The following is a 19,542-nucleotide window of genomic DNA, read 5'->3' as shown; positions in this document are numbered from 1 at the left end:
TGCCTGCTTTCTGTAGGGGAACCACATTAACCACTTTCCAATTGTCTGGCAATGTAGAAGTCTCTAAAAAGTGCGGCAAGTACAACGGAACTGTACATTTTTGTATTTTTGAACTTATAGATATATCATCACTACCTGAAGTGCTAGGCAGCTTGAAATTTTCAAATAAATGGCACAATGCTACTGAGTCTACATCAGTGAAGCCTGTTATTAAAAAGCCAGTAACAGAAATTGTTGAGGTAGAAAGTGACAATGCAGCAGTAATCAAAAGCCACAGCTTAACCAGCATGTGAATCGTGTTAGGAATTGGCCGGCATTTTCAGGTCAACATGTGCACCTTCAACCAAGGTACAAATCACTTGTTCTTAGTTTGGTTTTCCTTTTTTGCAGACTCTGCAAGAATGGTGAAAAGGTTGAAACACATGCTGGATAAAGCTGATAGTGGGGATGGTGCTGCACCTGTCGCAGTCGTGTCCGCCCCAAAAGTAAGAAGGTAATGTGATCTCTTGGGGCAGACTATCTTGGGGGGGTAATTGACCCGTGGAGATAACTATATAGAAAAAGCTTGAAAGGTCAATCAATTGCTTTTTCCTACAGTCAGGCACAGAATATAATATTTGTCTTCCATCGTTTTATCTTATGGGAACGCTTTGTTTGGTGGAAGACATTGCACAAAACTTGCTTTCATTTATTAGAAAAGCCTTCTGCATGGAGCAGCCGCTAATTTTTTCTGTCAAGTTTTTGATAAAGTTTTGACTGTTCTAACCTTGCGAGTACATTCAGCATTGAGCAAAAATAAATATACTGCGTGTCTCAGCAAACACATAAAAATTTTTTTGAAGGTTGCCTGTGGCAAATAGCACATTTCTAGTTCATCAGCTGGTCTACTCAAGGAAGTGGATATTACTTGCACAAAACATTGACATGCATTATCGACTAATTAAGAAGAAATATCTAATTACATTGTGGCCAATAGAATTGCAATTTACAAATTCTAGCCGTGGAGCTTGCAAGGCTGATCCACTAAAACCAAATTATCAGCATGACACGTTTCGAGATAGCAATTCCTGAACTTTGTGGAGAAATGCATAGGCATTTCAGTTACTTTTGTGCTTCAATGCGTAAAACGACGTTTTGTTAAGAAAGCAACTGGAACGCCAATGCATTTGCCTGCAAAGTTCGGGAAAAAATATCTCGAAATTGGTGTGGTGTCATCCTGAGAATTCGTTCCAAGTGGATCCGCCTTGCGAACTCCATGGCTAGAATTTGTAAATTGCAATATTGGCCTTAAAGTACTTAGATTATTTTTGCTAATGTTAATGTGTTTTTCCGAGCAAGAAAGAAGCCCGCGAATACACGCAAAGTGCCTCGAGCGACCAGTCTCGCGCCAATTCTGCGTGTATTCGCGGGCTCCTCTCACACTCGGAAAAACTTTTATGTAGCATGTACTGAGCAACAGAAAGCTGTATCGGGAGTTTTTCATGCTGCTCTACAATTTTCTCATTGACACTTTGACAATTAGGACAGTACTTCTCGAGTTACATAATTATTTACAATTAGCTAATTAAATTTCAGTAACGAAAAAAATTACTGGCGGCTACTCCACTGCACTGGAAACAATACGCACTAGATTTGCTTCGCGTAATGCCGTTGCCCTTTTCTTAAATCGTGCTGCGTGATAGCTGGGACACCCTGTATATATTTGGCTGCTTGATAAAGAAAATGTGTTTCACTTGCCAGAACGCCTGGCTGTGGCGACTGCTTTCTTGGAAGAGGCAATACGCAGAAATTCCCATGTGCCTATATTGTGTACGTTAAAGAACTTCAGGTGGTCAAAATTAATTGGGCTCCCTCTGCTACAGCATGCCACACAGTAAAAGTTTTTACACCTAAAAGAGTGTAAAAAGGGTGTATTTTGATTTTAACACCCTTGCTTACACCCTTTCACACCCTTTTGTCATTATTTTACAATACTACACCCTATATATAGGGTGCGTACATCTTTTGCACCCTCCGATTGGCACCAAGGGTGTTTCTTTATGCTCAAGAAGGGTGTAAGTGACGCACAAATATGTATGCGTACACACATGTGTGCGCATGCGTCTTCGACAAAGGCTATATATAACATGCCCAGAGCATTGGTGATAATAAAGGCGCTTTATTCGGTAATACAGTGTTCAAGGCAATTCATGTTAAGTGTATCTATCGTAAAGTATTAAAATCCATATGTACTTATCGCAATCGGCTAGCTTTCATTTTCAATTTAAAGAGCATGCGGTAATTACAAAATTCAAGTCAGCCTGTACGCAAAATGTACCCAGTAAGTGCGAACTTGGTGAGCGAATCAAGTTTTTAAGATATTCCTTCTAAAAGAGCTTGCATGACGTTCTCCTTTCAATTTTTCGAGAAAAGCTTTTTGGTGCATATATGTGGAACACCAGTGCATTATGCGACACTATTCAAGTGTCGCGTAATTTTGCGAGGCTGGTGCCGCTGACAGCATTTCTGTCAAATGGCTAAACTTCACATATTGTCTCGCTTTAATATTGAAATAACAATATGCCCTATCAAAATAATAATGAAAAAGTATTTTTATGGATATCAGTCCTCGTAAAATATACGTTCTAACATTGATAAAAAGTTATGACACAACTCATTATTTACCCGTTCGTTACATGCACCAACCACCCCAAATTAGCACTACACTAGATATATTGCAGTGCACTGCATTGCAACACAGGGGCACTGGGGTTTGCCATCCCTAGTAGGAAATCGGACGCTTGTCTTGGTGACTTGCTCGCCTTTCCTCTCCTTGCTTTTTCTATCTCTTTGAACAAACTGCACTACCTTCGAAGAGGAAGCGTAATCCTCTTTCAGAGTTAAATAATTTGTCGAGCAATAATTTTACTGTTCCAGCAACTACAGCATAAACTGGAAAACGAAACCGAATCTGATTTGTTCTCCGTGCTCACAGAGCGCGGCACCAGGTGGCACCGTGCGCTGCGCCTCCGGTCTCGACGGATCTAACAAGCGGTTCATGCAGCTGCGGATGTGTAGTCAGTCGGGTTTTATCGTTTTATGTTGTGCAGATTGTTAGTTCACCGTAAATATGACTTGATTTGTACTCAAGAGTGGAGCAAGGCCCCAAGGAACAGAGATTGACGCAACGGGAGCGAAGAACAGAAGCGATGGATGGTTACGCTGGTTGACTCTCGGCATGTTCAAAATGGCGAAGTTCCGAATTTGTCGCTGTGTGACGTGCGCGTGTGTGCTCGTGATGTGCCATCATAGCGCTATTTGTGATGAATGTGTTTCACTTCGTCTACAAAACTCTGCACGCAATGGCATCGAAGAAGTCGTGTGTTCAGGTGCACGTATGTGCATGCTTGGATGCGGAAAGCCTGCCCTCAACGGTAGCGCTGAGCTCAGCCGTGTTGGCTCAGCGCTACCCCCTCAACGGATGTTCAACAGTCTACGTGCTCGTAACTTGCTCACGAGGTAAGCCCGTTGTCATCTTGTTTGTATGTGGTAAGCCGGCGTCGCGATCAGAAATATTGTTTAGAAAATGACAGTAAACGGCGTCTTACGGCAAAAAGGACTCGTGAATGGGAAAAGGGATTACGTTCGGAGTAGATTATTCGTTGGCGTCACCTATTCTCGCACGGGCGCGTTACGTCGGATGGACATACGCACGCCTGCGGCGCTCGTGCTGTATCAGTCATGCCGGATTATACAGCTTTCTCGCGCCTCTGCCTTCAAAATAACATCACTGATTTTCCCGGGGGAGCAGTAGGGGCCGTGGTGGAGACCGGGGCTACTGTCCTGGAGCAGTACTTTCGCTCATGCCAGCCTTTTCGTATGTGTTAAGCTTCTCTACAGCCTAAATTGTTTGCAGTTAAGGCTGCATGACATTATACTTGCTTGCATAAGTGTCACAGCTGTCACCCGTTCGTCGTTGGCGCGAAGTCAATCGACGGGGTATACAAGCCGGTTGGTCGTTCCGTATGCTCTCCGTGACTTTTTTTTTTTAAACAACCCGCCGTGGTTGCTCAGTGGCTATGGTGTTGGGCTGCTGAGCACGAGGTCGCGGGATCGAATCCCGGCCACGGCGGCCGCATTTCGATGGGGGCGAAATGCGAAAACACCCGTGTACTTAGATTTAGGTGCACGTTAAAGAACCCCAGGTGGTCCAAATTTCCGGAGTCCCCCACTACGGCGTGCCTCATAATCAGAACTGGTTTTGGCACGTAAAACCCCATAATTTAATTAATTTAATTTTTTAACTTTTTAAAACATATTAACTCAAAGAAAATGCCTAAACTGCTCCTACGGGAAAATCAGTGATGGTATTTTGAAGGTAGAGCGCCGTAAGGCGTGAGAAAAGTATAATCTGGCATGGCTGACCCGCAGGCGCGGGAATGGCTGTCCAAAATACCGCGCCTGTGCGCGGAGAATAGGTTACGCCAACGAGGAATTTACCACGTTCGATCTACATGGTAGTGCGCTCCCCTCGATCGCGATCGAAATTTTCTGTGTGACGATTATAACCTCTTGGTTTGTGATTGCTATATTCAGCACTTTTATAAAACAAAGATACTTTTGAATCAAAGGTAAACAGAGGTTTTACAAGTAAAAAAGAACATGAATTTTGTGCAATTGTATTGCACATATCCGTGTGATCATTGAAGCTAACACGAATTGTCATCTGTTTACAGACCTCCTTGCTGTTGCAACTCTGAGGACAATTGCTTCAAATGGGAAGGAACAACCAGCAGTGTCAGCGCTATTTGTACATGAGGACGTAAGTTCCTTCACATTTTTGTTAATGAAATCGGATCTAAACAATGCTGTAATTCCTCAAATGGCTTCAATCGTAGAAACAGTTTGGCAACTGTATAAAGATCCAGATGCTTTTTTTTAAATGTGAACTGACATGCTACCTAATTTCACCACCTATTTATTAATTTTTATTTATGCATGCTACCGGTAAAGACCCTCAAAGGGAGTGTATTACATAGGGGGGGGGGAGGCGATACATTGATTAATAAGTGCTCTACTATCGTGAGCAATATGAGCTCGAACACGCGAGCGCGTGGAAAATAGCCTCGAACCCTACATCGGCCGATTTGCAGCGGCCGCATTTGGAAACAAATCGGAAAGGGCGCCGCGCTTCCGCTGGCTGTTCACACTCCCGCCTCGATATCATTGCTGCAAAACGGTAGTTTGTAGCATGTCACTGGCCGCTAGCGGTGATATCAATCCACATCAACGCGCACAGCTACATCAAATGACCCATCAAGCTCTGCAGCTGCTGAGATATCGGCTGTGACGTAGACTTCCATAATGCACAGGTCATGCTTGTATTAAATCTAGGCGGTGTTGGCTGAGCGTTCGGATACGCCACTTTTATCATTTTTTTGTACGCTAGCGAAGCGGGAGTGCCAACAGTTAGCGGAAGAGCGCCCCTCCTTTCCCCTCCGGTTTCGGCAGCGCCATCCACGTATGACGCTATAGGTTTTGAGGCTATTTTCCACGCGCTCCCGTGTTCGAGCTCATATTGCTCACGATAGTACATGTTAGGAAGAACAACAACAATAGATCTATAAATAATAAAAAACGGCAATTAAATCATAAGTCAATATACAAAACGTAAGGATGAACAAACGAACAATTTTGAACTGCTCTTGCACTCGATGTGAGGAGCATCTATGCTGCAAAAATGACCTTGCTTGGATTACACGGGTTATTCGAATAATGCTGGGTAGTGTTAAGCTTCTCTATAGCCTACATTGTTTGCACTTAAGGCTGCATGACATTATACATGCTTGCATAAGTGTCATAGCTGTCACCCGTTCATCGTCGGCGTGAAGTCAATCGACAGGGTATACAAGCCGGTTGGTCTTCCGTACTCGAGCGAACAGAGTGAAAGAGTCAGAGTCGGGAGTAAAAAAAACATATTTATCGCCAGATAAGTATACACAATTAATAAAATAAAATAATAAAAAGGACACAATACAAACACACCTGGGGCGCTATAACGTAAAATGATTCCAAACAGTTTTGATTGCAAACTCCTGACGTCAAATTTACATAACCACCGACGCAAGCATCGGGCGGTGACCCGCGGCGTTGTCTGAACAACTCAATCAAGCACTCTCCTCGTTTATAGGAGGTCACCTTTGTTCGCTTTGAAAACCAATAACATTGCTTATACTCAGCGGTTTTTCTTATCTAATTGGCTGACAAGAGGAGCACGCTCTAGTGGCACAGTGAAAATAGATAACCGCATGAAGAGGGTGGTGCCAGCTTCTCCAATTGGTCCGCTTCGCCTTACTTAGCTTGCGGTCGCTGGTCGAAAATCGCGGCGGCGTGCCATGGAAGAATAAGAATGCCGCTAAAACGGATCCTCAGCAAGGAAGAGTTGGCAGAGCAATGTTGTATGCATGGCGAAAAGGCTCGATAACGTTTTACTCATGCACAAAAATGTTTATCATGCGCAAATAATTACATGCTCACCGGCAGGTACGAGTAGCGAGAGCCTGAGTGATCCGCGGACAGCCATCTTTTATTCCTTTCGGAATGGGGCAGTCTGTGGCTATTAAGAGAAATTTTCAGTTTTATTCGGCATAATAATTCATTTTTTTTCGCATACACGTCACTTTGACGTGGTGAGTTTTCGCAGTTTTGTGAGGTCGCGTGACAGATAGGCGAAGTGGGCGTATCCAGAAAACATTGGATAATAGCAGAGGGCTAATGGTGAAAAGGCGTCGAATCAGGAATGATTATTTTTCTTTTGTGCGGTTTAATCATGCATAATCAGTGTGTACACGTTATATCAGATGGAGAGCTGTCGCGGTGTTCGTGACGTCACGTGACAGACAGGCGAAGTTGGGAGTGGCTCGAAAATGTTTGGACCAATCGTGGAGGCTGATTGCAGAAATTGGAATCAAAACAGTTTGGAATCTTTTTACGTTATAGCGCCCCTGAAACACAATGATGACGGAGAAATGTGATGAGCAATTAACAATACATATACATATGAAACAGGGCGCGGATCAAATATACAAGAATAACACCTAACAGCATTTCACTAAAATAATGTTCAAAAGACAACAACGATGTCATACGCGTGGCCGGGCAGCAGCAAGACCATAAACCGTGAAGTTGGCGCGCGAAACTTTCCGGAAGAATGCTGGCGGGCCGATCTTGCTGAGGTGGCTGCAACTGCTGGGCTGGATTTCCCGGGAGTCTAGATTTGACGTCTTCTCTCAAGCAGGTTGAGCTAACTTAAGGCGATCTACCGTGAGCTTCGTTGCAGACGTTGGTTTGTAGTCTTGTACGTCAACTAGTTCCTCGGAATTCCGACGTAGCCAGGCGGCCCAGGAGATACTGGACGGCACTAGCCCCCTGATGGCTTCTCAGCAGCACATAGGTTCATCTTCTAGACTAATTAGCTGGGACCAAAACGTGCGCTTAAATAGCCTCTCCTTTCTCTAGTTCCCTATGTAGGGGAACTGCCGGTATGCAGAGTTCACATAATTAATTCATGACTCCCCCCAAAAGTCTTGGCCGTGCCCCTTTCAGCATTTACGAAGGATGGTAGATTGCCCTCTCTTCAAGGTCGAGCCCCGGCACTGCATGCACCACGCGGACGCACACCTCTAGGTCCGTTAATCGGCGTGTCGATGTCTCGAAACGAGATGCCACCCCGTGGGGCCACGACATTTTTGACGCCCGTTAATCGGCCTGTCGCCTTCTCAAAATTATACGCCGCACAGTGAGGACACCACGTTTTTTTTGGCGGCCGTTAATTGGCGTCAAAACCACTCGAAATCTCTCGAAAATATTCCCCTCCGTGACAAGCATAGCAACCCCTTTATATTGTGCTTACAAAAAAGCATTAATATACTTTCATGATCAGTAAGCTTTCTTTGTTGTCATTGCAGGACGAGAGGGTTCCACTCACCCCCTGTGTGGTGTATTCTGGCCACAACCTGGAACAGGCAGAGTTTCTCCACCTCTGTGTCGACAAGGAGCGGCTGTTCATGGTCAAAAATGCGGAGGAAGGGGTCATCGCAATCATGAGTGCATTTTATTGCGATAGCAATTATATGGACACTCAAAAGCAGATTTCTGCCGTCGGCGTCGCCGTCGCCGTCGGCGTCGCCGTCGCCGTCGCCGTCGCCGTGAGGTTCCGTATGACGTCATTTGGAGATGAAATCGTCGCCGCGCGCCGAACGCTGTATGTGCGAGTGAAAGGGCGCGAGGGGCGCGTCTTTCACGGGGAGTGAACGCACGGCGGAGAACAAACGCGCGTTCTGCGCCGTGCTCGCTTAAGGGCTGCAGAAGTAGGCGTCTCTTTTCTCCTTTACAATCACCATATATGTAGAGCAAACGCGCCTTCTTCGGACGCGCGAGAGGCCGTGGGGGAGGGGGAGGGAAGGGAGGCGACGTTTAGCTGCGGCACCAAGTGCCTATTTATATCAGAGGCTCCAGCAACAGTCACCAACGCCGCACGCATTTTGAGCTAACGCGGGCAAAACGCCGATGGCGTCGACAACAGTTCTGCGTGTTGTTGCTACCAAAGCCGCTCACCTTACTTCGTATGACATTGCTGTGTTGCTATCGCATTCATTGCTTCGCCCTTAGGGCGAAACTGTGACATTTTTTGTATTGAACATAGTATATGGGCCTAAATACTTCAACACCAGTGCAGTACTGGAACGATTGTTTTATTGCGATAGCAATTATATGGACACTCAAAAGCAGATTTCTGCCGTCGCCGTCGCCGTCGCCGTGAGGTTCCGTATGACGTCATTTGGAGAAGAAATCGTCGCCGCGCGCCGAACGCTGTATGTGCGAGTGAAAGGGCGCGAGGGGCGCGTCTTTCACGGGGAGTGAACGCACGGCGGAGAACAAACGCGCGTTCTGCGCCGTGCTCGCTTAAGGGCTGCAGAAGTAGGCGTCTCTGTTCTCCTTCACAATCACCATGTATGTAGAGCAAACGCGCCTTCTTCCGACGAGCGAGAGACCGTGGGGGAGGGAAGGGAGGCGACGTTTAGCTGCGGCACGCAGTGCCTATTTATATCAGAGGCTCCGGCAACAGTCACCAACGCCGCACGCATTTTGAGCGAACGCGGGCAAAACGCGGATGGCGTCGACAACAGTTCTGCGTGTTGCCGATGCTGCTGCATGTCCAAGTTTATACAGCTGATAAAGCTAATATCATTACTCCGTATAGCTCTCTACAAGTTTGCTATCGCAATTGATGCTTCACCTTTCAGGTGAAACTGCGACAACTTTTTTTGGTTTGAATGTAATAATGCCAAGTGGTTGTTACAAAGTTTGTGAACAGAGTTGTGCAGGCAATGCGACACCGAGGTTCATGTACTTTACCATACGAATGCTAGCCTGACAATTTTGTGCAATAGCTTGAGCAATAGTTTTGTGCAATTTTTAATGTATCATTTTCTTTCTATTTGATCACGATAATAGCATGATCCAGTAACTTCTTCCGCTACTTGTGCCAACCACCTATAGACCTTTTTTTGTTCTGATGACTTGACAGACAATTTAACAGTGCCCAAGTGTAGGTCAGCGAAAAACAAACGTGGTGTACTGTAGTCTGCACGTACTTATCGAAAACGTTGCTGGGTGTTGCTATGTGCTGAAAAGAAGATTACAATATGTCTAGTTCTAATGAGGTCTGCCTTAACATTAATGTGTGCGAAACAATTGTCAGCAGTTTTATACAAAGATTATAGCTTGCTTGCTCTTAACATAGTTTGTTTATGAAACCTATTTGCCAGCCAGAGAACAATGTCCCAGCTTATAAGTACTGCATGATACAACTGTTAACGTTTGTATTCCCTTATAGGGCACATCAACACTGGCAGCCAGTGCTCAACGTTTCGTAACATGCTGCTTGGTCAATATTTTATATTTTGCGCATGTGTTGCATTGTGTAACCTACCCAATACAAGTGAAAGTTCTTGTGGTTTGACTGTCCTTTTATGAACTATGTTTTATGTTTATTATGTATAACATAGCAGTTGAGGCCTGACATACTAGTCAAAACGCAACAGAGTATCCAATTTTTATAAGGTTTTCACAAGTTTTGGATTGTAAAAAAATGTTGTGTGGAACAATTATCAGGCTGAAGTACTGTTACATTGTCATGAATACCGGCAGCCTTTGCTTAACTTTTATGAATCTGCTGGCAGGCTGTAGTATCTTTAGCTCGTTTATTTTTTGTACTTGTGTTGCCAATGCCTCATCCGAGTGAAAGCTAGTCGCTTATATACTACATATACTGGTGTTTCTACAAAGAATTTACGTAATACTTAAAAATAGCCATTCTGAAGTACAAGGACGGCTCGTTAGAAGACAGCAATGCTGTCAGTGGTGCCGACCATGGGTGGATGGGTGATATCTGGTAATTAGTTGCTAATTAACAATCTAATATATCTTAATTTTAGTTTCAGCAGACTCATTGTAACCAGGAAATTAAAGCAAGCTCTCTGCACAAGACATGTGAACTTTTGGATCTGCAAAAATACAATTACCCGCAGAACTGTGGCGTGATGAATTTAGGCTGTCTGAGCACGCGAAACTGAAACTGAGATGCTGCTGAAACTCAAGGCAGCATTTTGCTTACGTCGCCCAGCAGCGGGCTACTAGCACATTGCACGAATCCCTATTGCTGCCCACTGTTGGGTGATGTGAGCAGAACGTCCCCTCGAAGGGCGCGTCTTTGTGCTCACTGCAGCCTGGGTACAGATTCGCGTGCTGTGATAGCCGAAGTTCATCGTGCTGCAATTGTGTGGGTAATTGCATTTTTTCCAGATTCTAAAGTCTATATGTGTTGTGCAGATAGCTTGCTTCAATTTCCCGATTACGATGAGTCCACTCAAACTAAAAATAAAATGTAGTTTATTTTTGTTATTTAGCAACTAATTACCATGTATCACCCATAACCTCGTGGTCGACACTGCTGGCGGCATGTCTCCAAAGGAACCGTTGTTTTATTTCAGAACGGCTGTTTTTACATATCAGCAATGTGTTTGTAGAAACACCCTTACAGAGATGTGTGATATTACTGTTGAACAAATATTATTGTGTACTCAGGTGAAATATGCACAGATGAAGAGCAGATATATACGTGGTGTCACCTCTGTTAATGTACTATAATTTTTTTTGTGTGAAGGCCACCACACAGTTTTTTTTTTTTGCAAATGGCTGCTCTGCTTTTACTCACTCGTACTCAGTATACACGTATATTATACCACAGATATACTGTGATCCATGTGAATTACTGTGATCAGTTGCAAACTATATATTGTTAACTGCAGTGACACTTTACAAATAATGTTTGTATTTTATTGCTCCTTGTATGAAATACAATAAAGTTCATTCACATTTTCTTTTCAAATTGTTACATATAGGTCTCATATATATGCTTCACCATTTAGTTAAGCTTTGCATTTTTGTACGAATGCAGCAGTGACTTCTTTTGCATGTCCATGGAGTGAAGCAGAATACATATTAGCCAGAGATCTAAGACATGCTAAATATGATGTTTTTGTGTGTGTATAGTGCATGTGTACGATACGTATAACTTGTGTTTGAGTTGTATAGCTTGAGCAGATTTTTAAAAAAGTGATACATCTCCGATGACTGAGACCATGATGCATATTGAACTCCTGCATGAGACATCATGCACTTTTCAAAGCACGTCTCATGGAATAATTTAAATCTCCACATGCATTATACATATATATTGTTTAACTATAATTTAACTTTAAAAAACATTTAAGTTCAGGCAACTGTAAGCAATATACCATAGGTCTCATTCATCTATAAAGTGTTCTACTTTAAAGTTCGGTTCAAGCTATTTGACATCTGGTACAGGGGCTGTACACCCATCTGGCACCCTCCACAGTGGGTGTTAAATAAGGAAAAATAAATGAAGGGTGTAGCTGCCACCCTTCGGTTGGGGTGTTTTCACAACACCCTACAGTTTCTTTACATGGGCACCCTTGTTTTAGGGTGTGCCGAAAAGGCACCTTGTAAAATAGGTGCTAACTTACACCCTTAGGGTGTCGTCTCTGCGACAAGCCTATTTACACCCTTTTGGGTGTAAAAACTTTTACTGTGCAGGTAGCAGCTTTTCAATTTCTAACATTAGTTTACACCTGGGTCCTGTAACTAAGAGTTTATTGGTTTGGAGGAGTTGCCATTCGCTTCAAGCAAGGTGCTTTTTAGCTGCCTGCTTGTGTTAGTTCAAAGTTGCTGAGTAAAATGCACGTTGTACTCTTAAATGTAGTTCCTGTAGAACTACACGTAGCCTTAGTTAGTAAGGACGAAAGATGATTTCGTTTTAGGACGAAATATGAGTTGGTGGGAAAGCCTAAATAATGCCTGAATTTCGCTTCAGATGTGAGATAAAATAAAGTCAAGAACTACAACACTGCTTACTTGTAAATAGTGAAATGAGGCAACAATTGTTGCAAGTTGTGCGTGGAGTGGACAGGTTAGATGCAGCAATGCCGAATGAAGCCCTCACATTTCTATTGCATCCCAGCTAATTGGAAGTGTGCGAGAGACATATATACATAAACCACAGCTTTTGTCGCAAAGTCACCTATGTTGCTGTATCATAACATGACAGTGGACCACCTGAATGAGCGATCATCATTTGTCGAATATCATAGCGGTCTAAAAAGAAATGTTTTTGTTAGGACACATAAAAACCAAAACTAATGTTTGCTTTCGGTTTGCAGGTAGACCTTGGTGAAGGTATTTTTCTGGATGAAGGCACGATGACACGACTAGAGCACTCTACGTGGCTGTTTTTCCGGCCCGAGCACGGCCTGGGCCCGCTTTACGAGGCCCGAGCCCAGCCCTGACCCAGGCGTATGTCACCGAGACCAGCCCGGGCCCGGCCCGGGCCCGGGCGTTCGTTACTAAGCTTAGCTAGGGCCGGCGCGTGCTTGACCAGGCCCGGCCTGTAAGCAAAAAATTTTTTTTTGCTTACAGATTATACCGTATCTCTCAGCCTCACTTTCTGGAGGTTTAATCACCTGCAGTATATAAGCAATAAAAGACCAAAATGTTTGTTTCTCCCAAGGGAACATCAGTAATCCGGCAGTTGCCTGTGCTGCTATTTTTCCGCAGGTGCACATGCACTAACCTTTATTTGTACGATATGGTTCTATGATGTCTTTTAGCATGCAAGTATACAGGGTGTGTCATTTTAGCTGAATGAATTTTTTTTAGATTGCCTGTGGCAGAATGGGTAATTATTATCCTTGATCTAAACTATTCGATGAGGTGGCCATTACTTCTACGCGAAATCAAAACGCCTAATTGAAGAATTAACGTAATTACGCGAATTAACCTTTTAATTAATTATTTTACGGCACATCATTCAATCTACGAGTTATAGCCGCTGAGTTCGCAAAGCGTATCCACTTGGAACGAATTATCAGGGCTAAACCAGTTTTGAGATAATAATTTTCAAAGTGTCCGACAAAATCAATCAAATCACTGCAATTTATTGTCTAGTTTACATGCTGGACGGTCATTGTGGACTAAAAGCTACACACTTTGCTTGACGTGACCCAAAAGACCAAGTAAGGCAATAGTACGCAATAGTACGAGTACGAGTACGAGTTCGCAAGGCATATCCACTTGGAACGAATTCTCAGGACTGAACCAGTTTCGAGATATTATTTTTCAAAGTGTCCGACGAAATGCACGTGCGTTCCACTTAACGTTTTGACGGAAACGCTGTTTTGTGCATTGAAGCACAAAAGTAACTGGCCTTAGCGCTGAAGTAATGGAATAGTATCGACACTGGTAATAGCGCAATCGCAAAAGCGGTAACATGGAAACGGTTTGAGGAGCGGTTCTTTGTTTAATTTATTTTTCCTTATGCGGAAACAATGTTCGTTTTTCTGGAAAAGAAAAAAAAAATTAGCGTAGCTTGCACTGGCGGCGCAATGCTAAAGAGAGAGCTGAGCTGATGGGCAACTAGCTACTCATGGCGTTTGGGCTAGGCTAAGCACTACCAAGTCTTCTCCAGCATTTCCCGGAATTTAATTATATTTTCTTTATTATTAAATAATTGTCGATAAGCTTTTGCTTGGTTATCGATTGTCTATCGCAAGATACTGGCCACGTATTTGGGCTAGGCTAAGCATTACCAAGTCATCCCAAGCATTTTTCGGAATTTACTTATTAGTGATCGATTATTCATTCGCTATTGATTGACTATCGATTGGATATCGTAAGGTATTGGCCACGTATTTGGGCTAGGCAAAGCACTACCAAGTCATCCCCAGCATTTTCTGGAATTTATTGATGAATGATCAATTATCGATTAGCTATTGATTGGCTATCAATTGCCTATTGATGACAGGCTCAGCTTTAGTAGTCCCCACTATTCCTAGCTAGACTTATCCAGGCTCAGCTTCGCTAGTTCGCAGGTGTGTGTGTCATTGCGCTTGGACCCTTTCCGCACTGCTGCCAGGATCGGCCCACATTTTTGCGTTCAGCAGACACAATACGCCCGGCTGAAACAGACCCGCTGTTAAAAATGAGAACTTCATCTGTTTTGCTATTTTCTTCGGTAAGAAAAGTCATCTTGCACGTGTCACTTTATCTTGGCACAGAGTGAATTGGAGCATGTAATACTTAGGCCCTTTGATGAACGGGCCCGAGTCTGGCCCGGGCCCGTGGCGTCAAGCCCGAGCCCGGCCCGGGCCGCGGTTTCAAGCCCGGGCCCGGCCAGAGCCCGTGAAGTGCTCTAGACACGACTGCGACGGGACGCGAACTCGGGAACAAGGTTTGCCCGGGGGCTGGTGAAAGTACTCTTCACAGCAGAAGAACTGGAGCACAAGTCTCTTTTTGGGCGGCGTTCCAACGCTCACAAGGACGTCGCCCATAAAGAGGCTTGGGATTTACGCCGTATAAACGCCATGCTAAGTGTATGTGACAATGCCCGCAGCTGAAATCTTTGCTTTGATTGATAATTTGAAGTAAAATATTGTGCATAGTTCATGTGTGCTGCCCCATGCAGATACAGTCACAAATATATGAGGCTTAACTAAGTTAGCATTTTCTCTTCTCTTGGGCTACACGGCAAGACATTTTGAATATACAAGCAGTGAGATCAAGAACACACTCTATTTCATGCTCGCCCGCGGGTTTTAATGTACATATATAACAAAAAAATATTTGATTTTTAAAGATTGTTTGTGCGTTTTGTTCATTGGAAAATACGTTTGTATACTACCCATGTTCGAGGTTACATCGGAAAAGCACAAGAATGTTTCCTAAAGATGTCGAAGAAATTTGTTTAAATGTCACCAGCATGTTTGAAACATACAAACATAGTTGTTAGAATCTTTCTAGGGCATACCATTGTTTCTAGGTCGAGGAACGAACAGAAAGTTGGTAGGATGTATCTAGGTCGAAAAACAGAAGGTCGGTAGGATGTTTCTAGGTCGAGGAACAGAAAGTTCGTAGAATGCTTCTAGGTCGAGGAACAAAGTTGATAGGATGTTTCTATATCCCCCACCCCGTCGAATACTAAAGACGGAGGATGCCGCTGCCTGGTGTAGGCTGCAGACAGGCACTTACATGAACCTACACATATTACATCGCCTGCACCCCACAGCCTACAGGGACGAATGCCCGTGGTGTGGGGCCACACCAACCCTATACCACATTACGTGGGAGTGCACGCTACACAACATAGAACACCATGACACGAACACCACGAGGGAGCAATGGGAGGCACTGCTGTCCAGCTCGGCCCTCGACGACCAACTCAAGCTGATCCAGAGAGCAGAGAAGATGGCAAGAGCCAGCGGAGCACTGGACTAGGGGCCCCGACCATTAGCGATGCCCCATTGGGGCAAGACAAAACTATATTTGAATTAAAGTTTATCTATCTATCTATCTATCTAGGTCAAGGAACAGAAAGTAGGTAGGATGTTTCTAGGTCGAGGAACAGAAAGTGGGTGGGATGTCTCTAGGTCGAGGAACAGAAAGTTGGAAGAAAGCTACTAAAATGTTTTTAAGGAGTATTAATATGGTCAGAAAATCCTGCTTTTAATGTGGAAACCATGTTCATTCATCGTTGAAAGAAAGTTTGTAAAAAAGGTTTCAAATCAATATCGGTGGCCAATAGTCGACAGGATGTTGGTGTGAAGTAGTGAGGAATTTTAAAAACGGTATAAAGACATATAATACACAGTTGGTAGATTGTAGTAACATTTGTGTAAAAAAATTTATTGAAAGTTACTAGAAATGTTTGTAAGGGATATTTCATCAGTTATTTTAGCTGTTATTAAAGCGCTGATCATGACTGCCGCGTGAAATGATGATATATGGGGTTTAATGGCGCAAGGGCCAATACTGGCCAAAGAGCACCAGGCCAGTGTTAATGAGTTTGAATTGAAGCGATGAATTACGAGTGGTGGATATGACGTGGCTGTAAGGGGGCCTAAAAATAGTCGCTGTAAAGTGAATAAAATGTACAGGTAATAAGATTATGGAAATGACTGATGGCGTGTGCTATGAGCATGAAATATGCATTGCAAATAAATGTTACAATTTGCAAAGTATGTCCGATGCGAAAATTGGCATGAAGCACTATTGCCTCAACAGAGCCCTTGAACATAAAGGCCTGGAGGCATGCGCTATACTGAGCACTATCGCAACAGCATCCTCTGGCGGGAGGATGTGCTACGAATATCTAGGGCTAATCACATGTAGTACCACGTCATTAAAAAAACCTAGGACTGCTTTGGTATTAAAAAGTGGTTCTTTGCCAAGAAACATACTGTGATGGAGAGGGATATGGTAGCGGTATGCAAGAGGAAAGTGTTTCCTTCTCTCTGTTTCGGCTTCCCGGCACTCCAAGAGGACATGGAGGACGATCAGCCTCTGACCACATCGGCCACAGGTTGGAGGCTCGTTACCAGTCAACAGAAAATTGTGAGTACCATATGTGTGTCCTATTCTGAGACGGCAGAATAGGACATCAGTTCGTCGTGTTTTAGTTGTACAGGGCCAGAAACCTAACTGTGGCTTAATCAGGTGGAGTTTATTATTTGTTTCACTCTCCCACAGACGTTGCCAGTGGTTTCGCAGTTTCCTTCGCAAAAAAAGGCTTCAGATCTGTGGCGGGAATAGTACTGCTAAGATTGGTAGCTTCAGATGTAATTGATGTGGCCATTTGGTCTGCAAGCACATTACCTTCGATGGATCTATGACCAGGAACCCAGCATATTGTCACATGTCTACCAGATGAGTAAATATTGCACAAATATGAGTAAAGTTCAATAAAAACAGGATTTTTGTGTTTCCTTAAAGACATTAGTGCCTTTACGACACTTAAGGAGTCCGTGAATATTATTACCTTATGTAGCTTTAATTTCTTAATGTGTTTAATCGCAGACAGTACTGCATAGGCTTCTGCAGTGAGGATACTTGTATAAGGGTTCAATACGTCTGATTCAGAGAAAGATGGACCAACGGCCGCGTAAGATACACCAGCGTGGGAATTTGACGCGTCGGTGTAGAATTCAGGGCAACAGTAATTCGATTGGAGTTCACGGAAATGTATTGCGATTTCGAGTTCAGGAGCGTGCTTTGTGACCTCCACAAAGGATGCATCACATGCTATCACCTGCCACTCCCAGGGTGGTAAAAGCTTACCTGGAGGCATTAAACGATGTTCGAAAAGTGGGACATCCATTTCTTCGCTAAGTTCTCTCACACGTAGTGAGAAAGGCCGTCTCACAGAGGGTCTATTATGGAAAAGTGTAGTACACGTCAAATCGTTAACGGTTTGAGAACATGGATGTTCATGATCAGAGTGAACTTTGAGGAAGTATGTGAAGCTGATGTACGATCTCTGGAGATGAAGTGACCATTCATTCGATTCTGCATATAGGCTTTCTTTAGGGCTCGTTCTGAAAGCGCCGGTGGCCAAGCGGATACCTAGATGGTGAATGGGATCCAGCATCTTTAGTGCACTTGGGGCAGCAGAGTTATATACTACAGCACCGTAATCCAGTCGCGAACGAATGAGGCTCTTGTAAAGATTCATTAAACATTTCCTGTCGCTGCCCCATGATGTGTGAGATAAGATCTTCATGAGGTTCATTGTTTTTAGGCATTTTGCTTTGAGATATTTTACGTGGGGGATGAAAGTTAGCCTAAAGTCAAGTATGATGCCTAGAAACTTTTGTTCACAGGTATTTGCTGTCCATGCAGTTCTACACAGGGATCTGTAATCAGGCCTCTCTTTCTTGTGAAAAGAACACAAGAACTTTTGTGGGGGTTAACTTTAAACCCGTTTTCGTCTGCCCACTTCGTTACCTTGTTTAAGCCCTGCTGTACCTGTCTCTCACACACTGCGAGGTTACATGACTTGAAACCTATTTGTATGTCGTCTACGTAGACGGAATAAAAGATAGCCGGCGGTAATGAGGCACGGAGTGTGTTCATCTTAACGATAAACAGTGTGCAGCTGAGCACGCCTCCCTGGGGTACACCAGTTTCCTGAATGAATGGGCGTGAAAATACATTCCCGATTTTGACGCGGAAGGTACGATTGGACACATAGCTTTGTATTAGGCTTAGCATATTGCCATGGATGCCTATTAGTGCCAAGTCTCTCCGGATTCCGTAACGCCATGTTGTGTCGTACGCCTTCTCCATATCGAGGAATACCGATAAGAAAAACTGTTTATGTACAAATGCGTCTCGGATATTTTCTTCAATGCGCACAAGATGATCAGTTGTGGATCGGCCTTCTCTAAAGCCACACTGATAGGGATCAAGCATTTTGTTCAGTTCAAGGAAATGTATAAGGCGTCGATTAACCATTTTTTCAAATAGCTTGCACAGGCAACTTGTGAGAGCTATGGGACGGTAACTTGCCGCCAAGGAAGGATCTTTACCCTGCTTCAATACAGGGACCACAATCGCTTCTTTCCATGCGGATGAAAGATATCCGGCAGCCCAAATAGTGTTGAGAAGCGCCAGTAGTGTTAGTTGTGTATCAGTGTGCACGTTCTTAATCATGTCATACACGACTCTGTCGGGTCCCGGTGCAGAGCTCTTACATGCGATCAAGGCAGCTCTCAACTCGGCAATATTAAAAGGACGGTTATATGGTTCGTTCTGTCGGCATTTGCGTATAAATGGCTTGCATTCTTCTATCTGTTTGTATTTAAGGAAGGATTGCGAATAATGGATTGAGCTTGACACATGCTCAAAGTGCTCCCCAAGACAGTGTGCCTGGTCCTGCAAGGTATTCCCTTGGCCATTAACCAGAGGCAACGGATGAATTTGTTGCCCCTTTAGCTTTCTTACGCCATTCCACACTTTTGCCTCCTGTGTGTAGGAGTTTATACCCGAGATAAACCTCACCCAGCTTTCTCTCTTTGCCTGACGTCGTGTCCGCCTTCCCTGCGATTTAATCTGTTTAAATTGAATGAGATTTTCAGCATTTGGAGATCT

The sequence above is a fragment of the Dermacentor silvarum genome, chromosome 5 (genome assembly GCF_013339745.2).
Source record: "Dermacentor silvarum isolate Dsil-2018 chromosome 5, BIME_Dsil_1.4, whole genome shotgun sequence".
Classification (NCBI taxonomy): domain Eukaryota; kingdom Metazoa; phylum Arthropoda; class Arachnida; order Ixodida; family Ixodidae; genus Dermacentor; species Dermacentor silvarum.
This window is presented reverse-complemented; position numbering follows the sequence as displayed.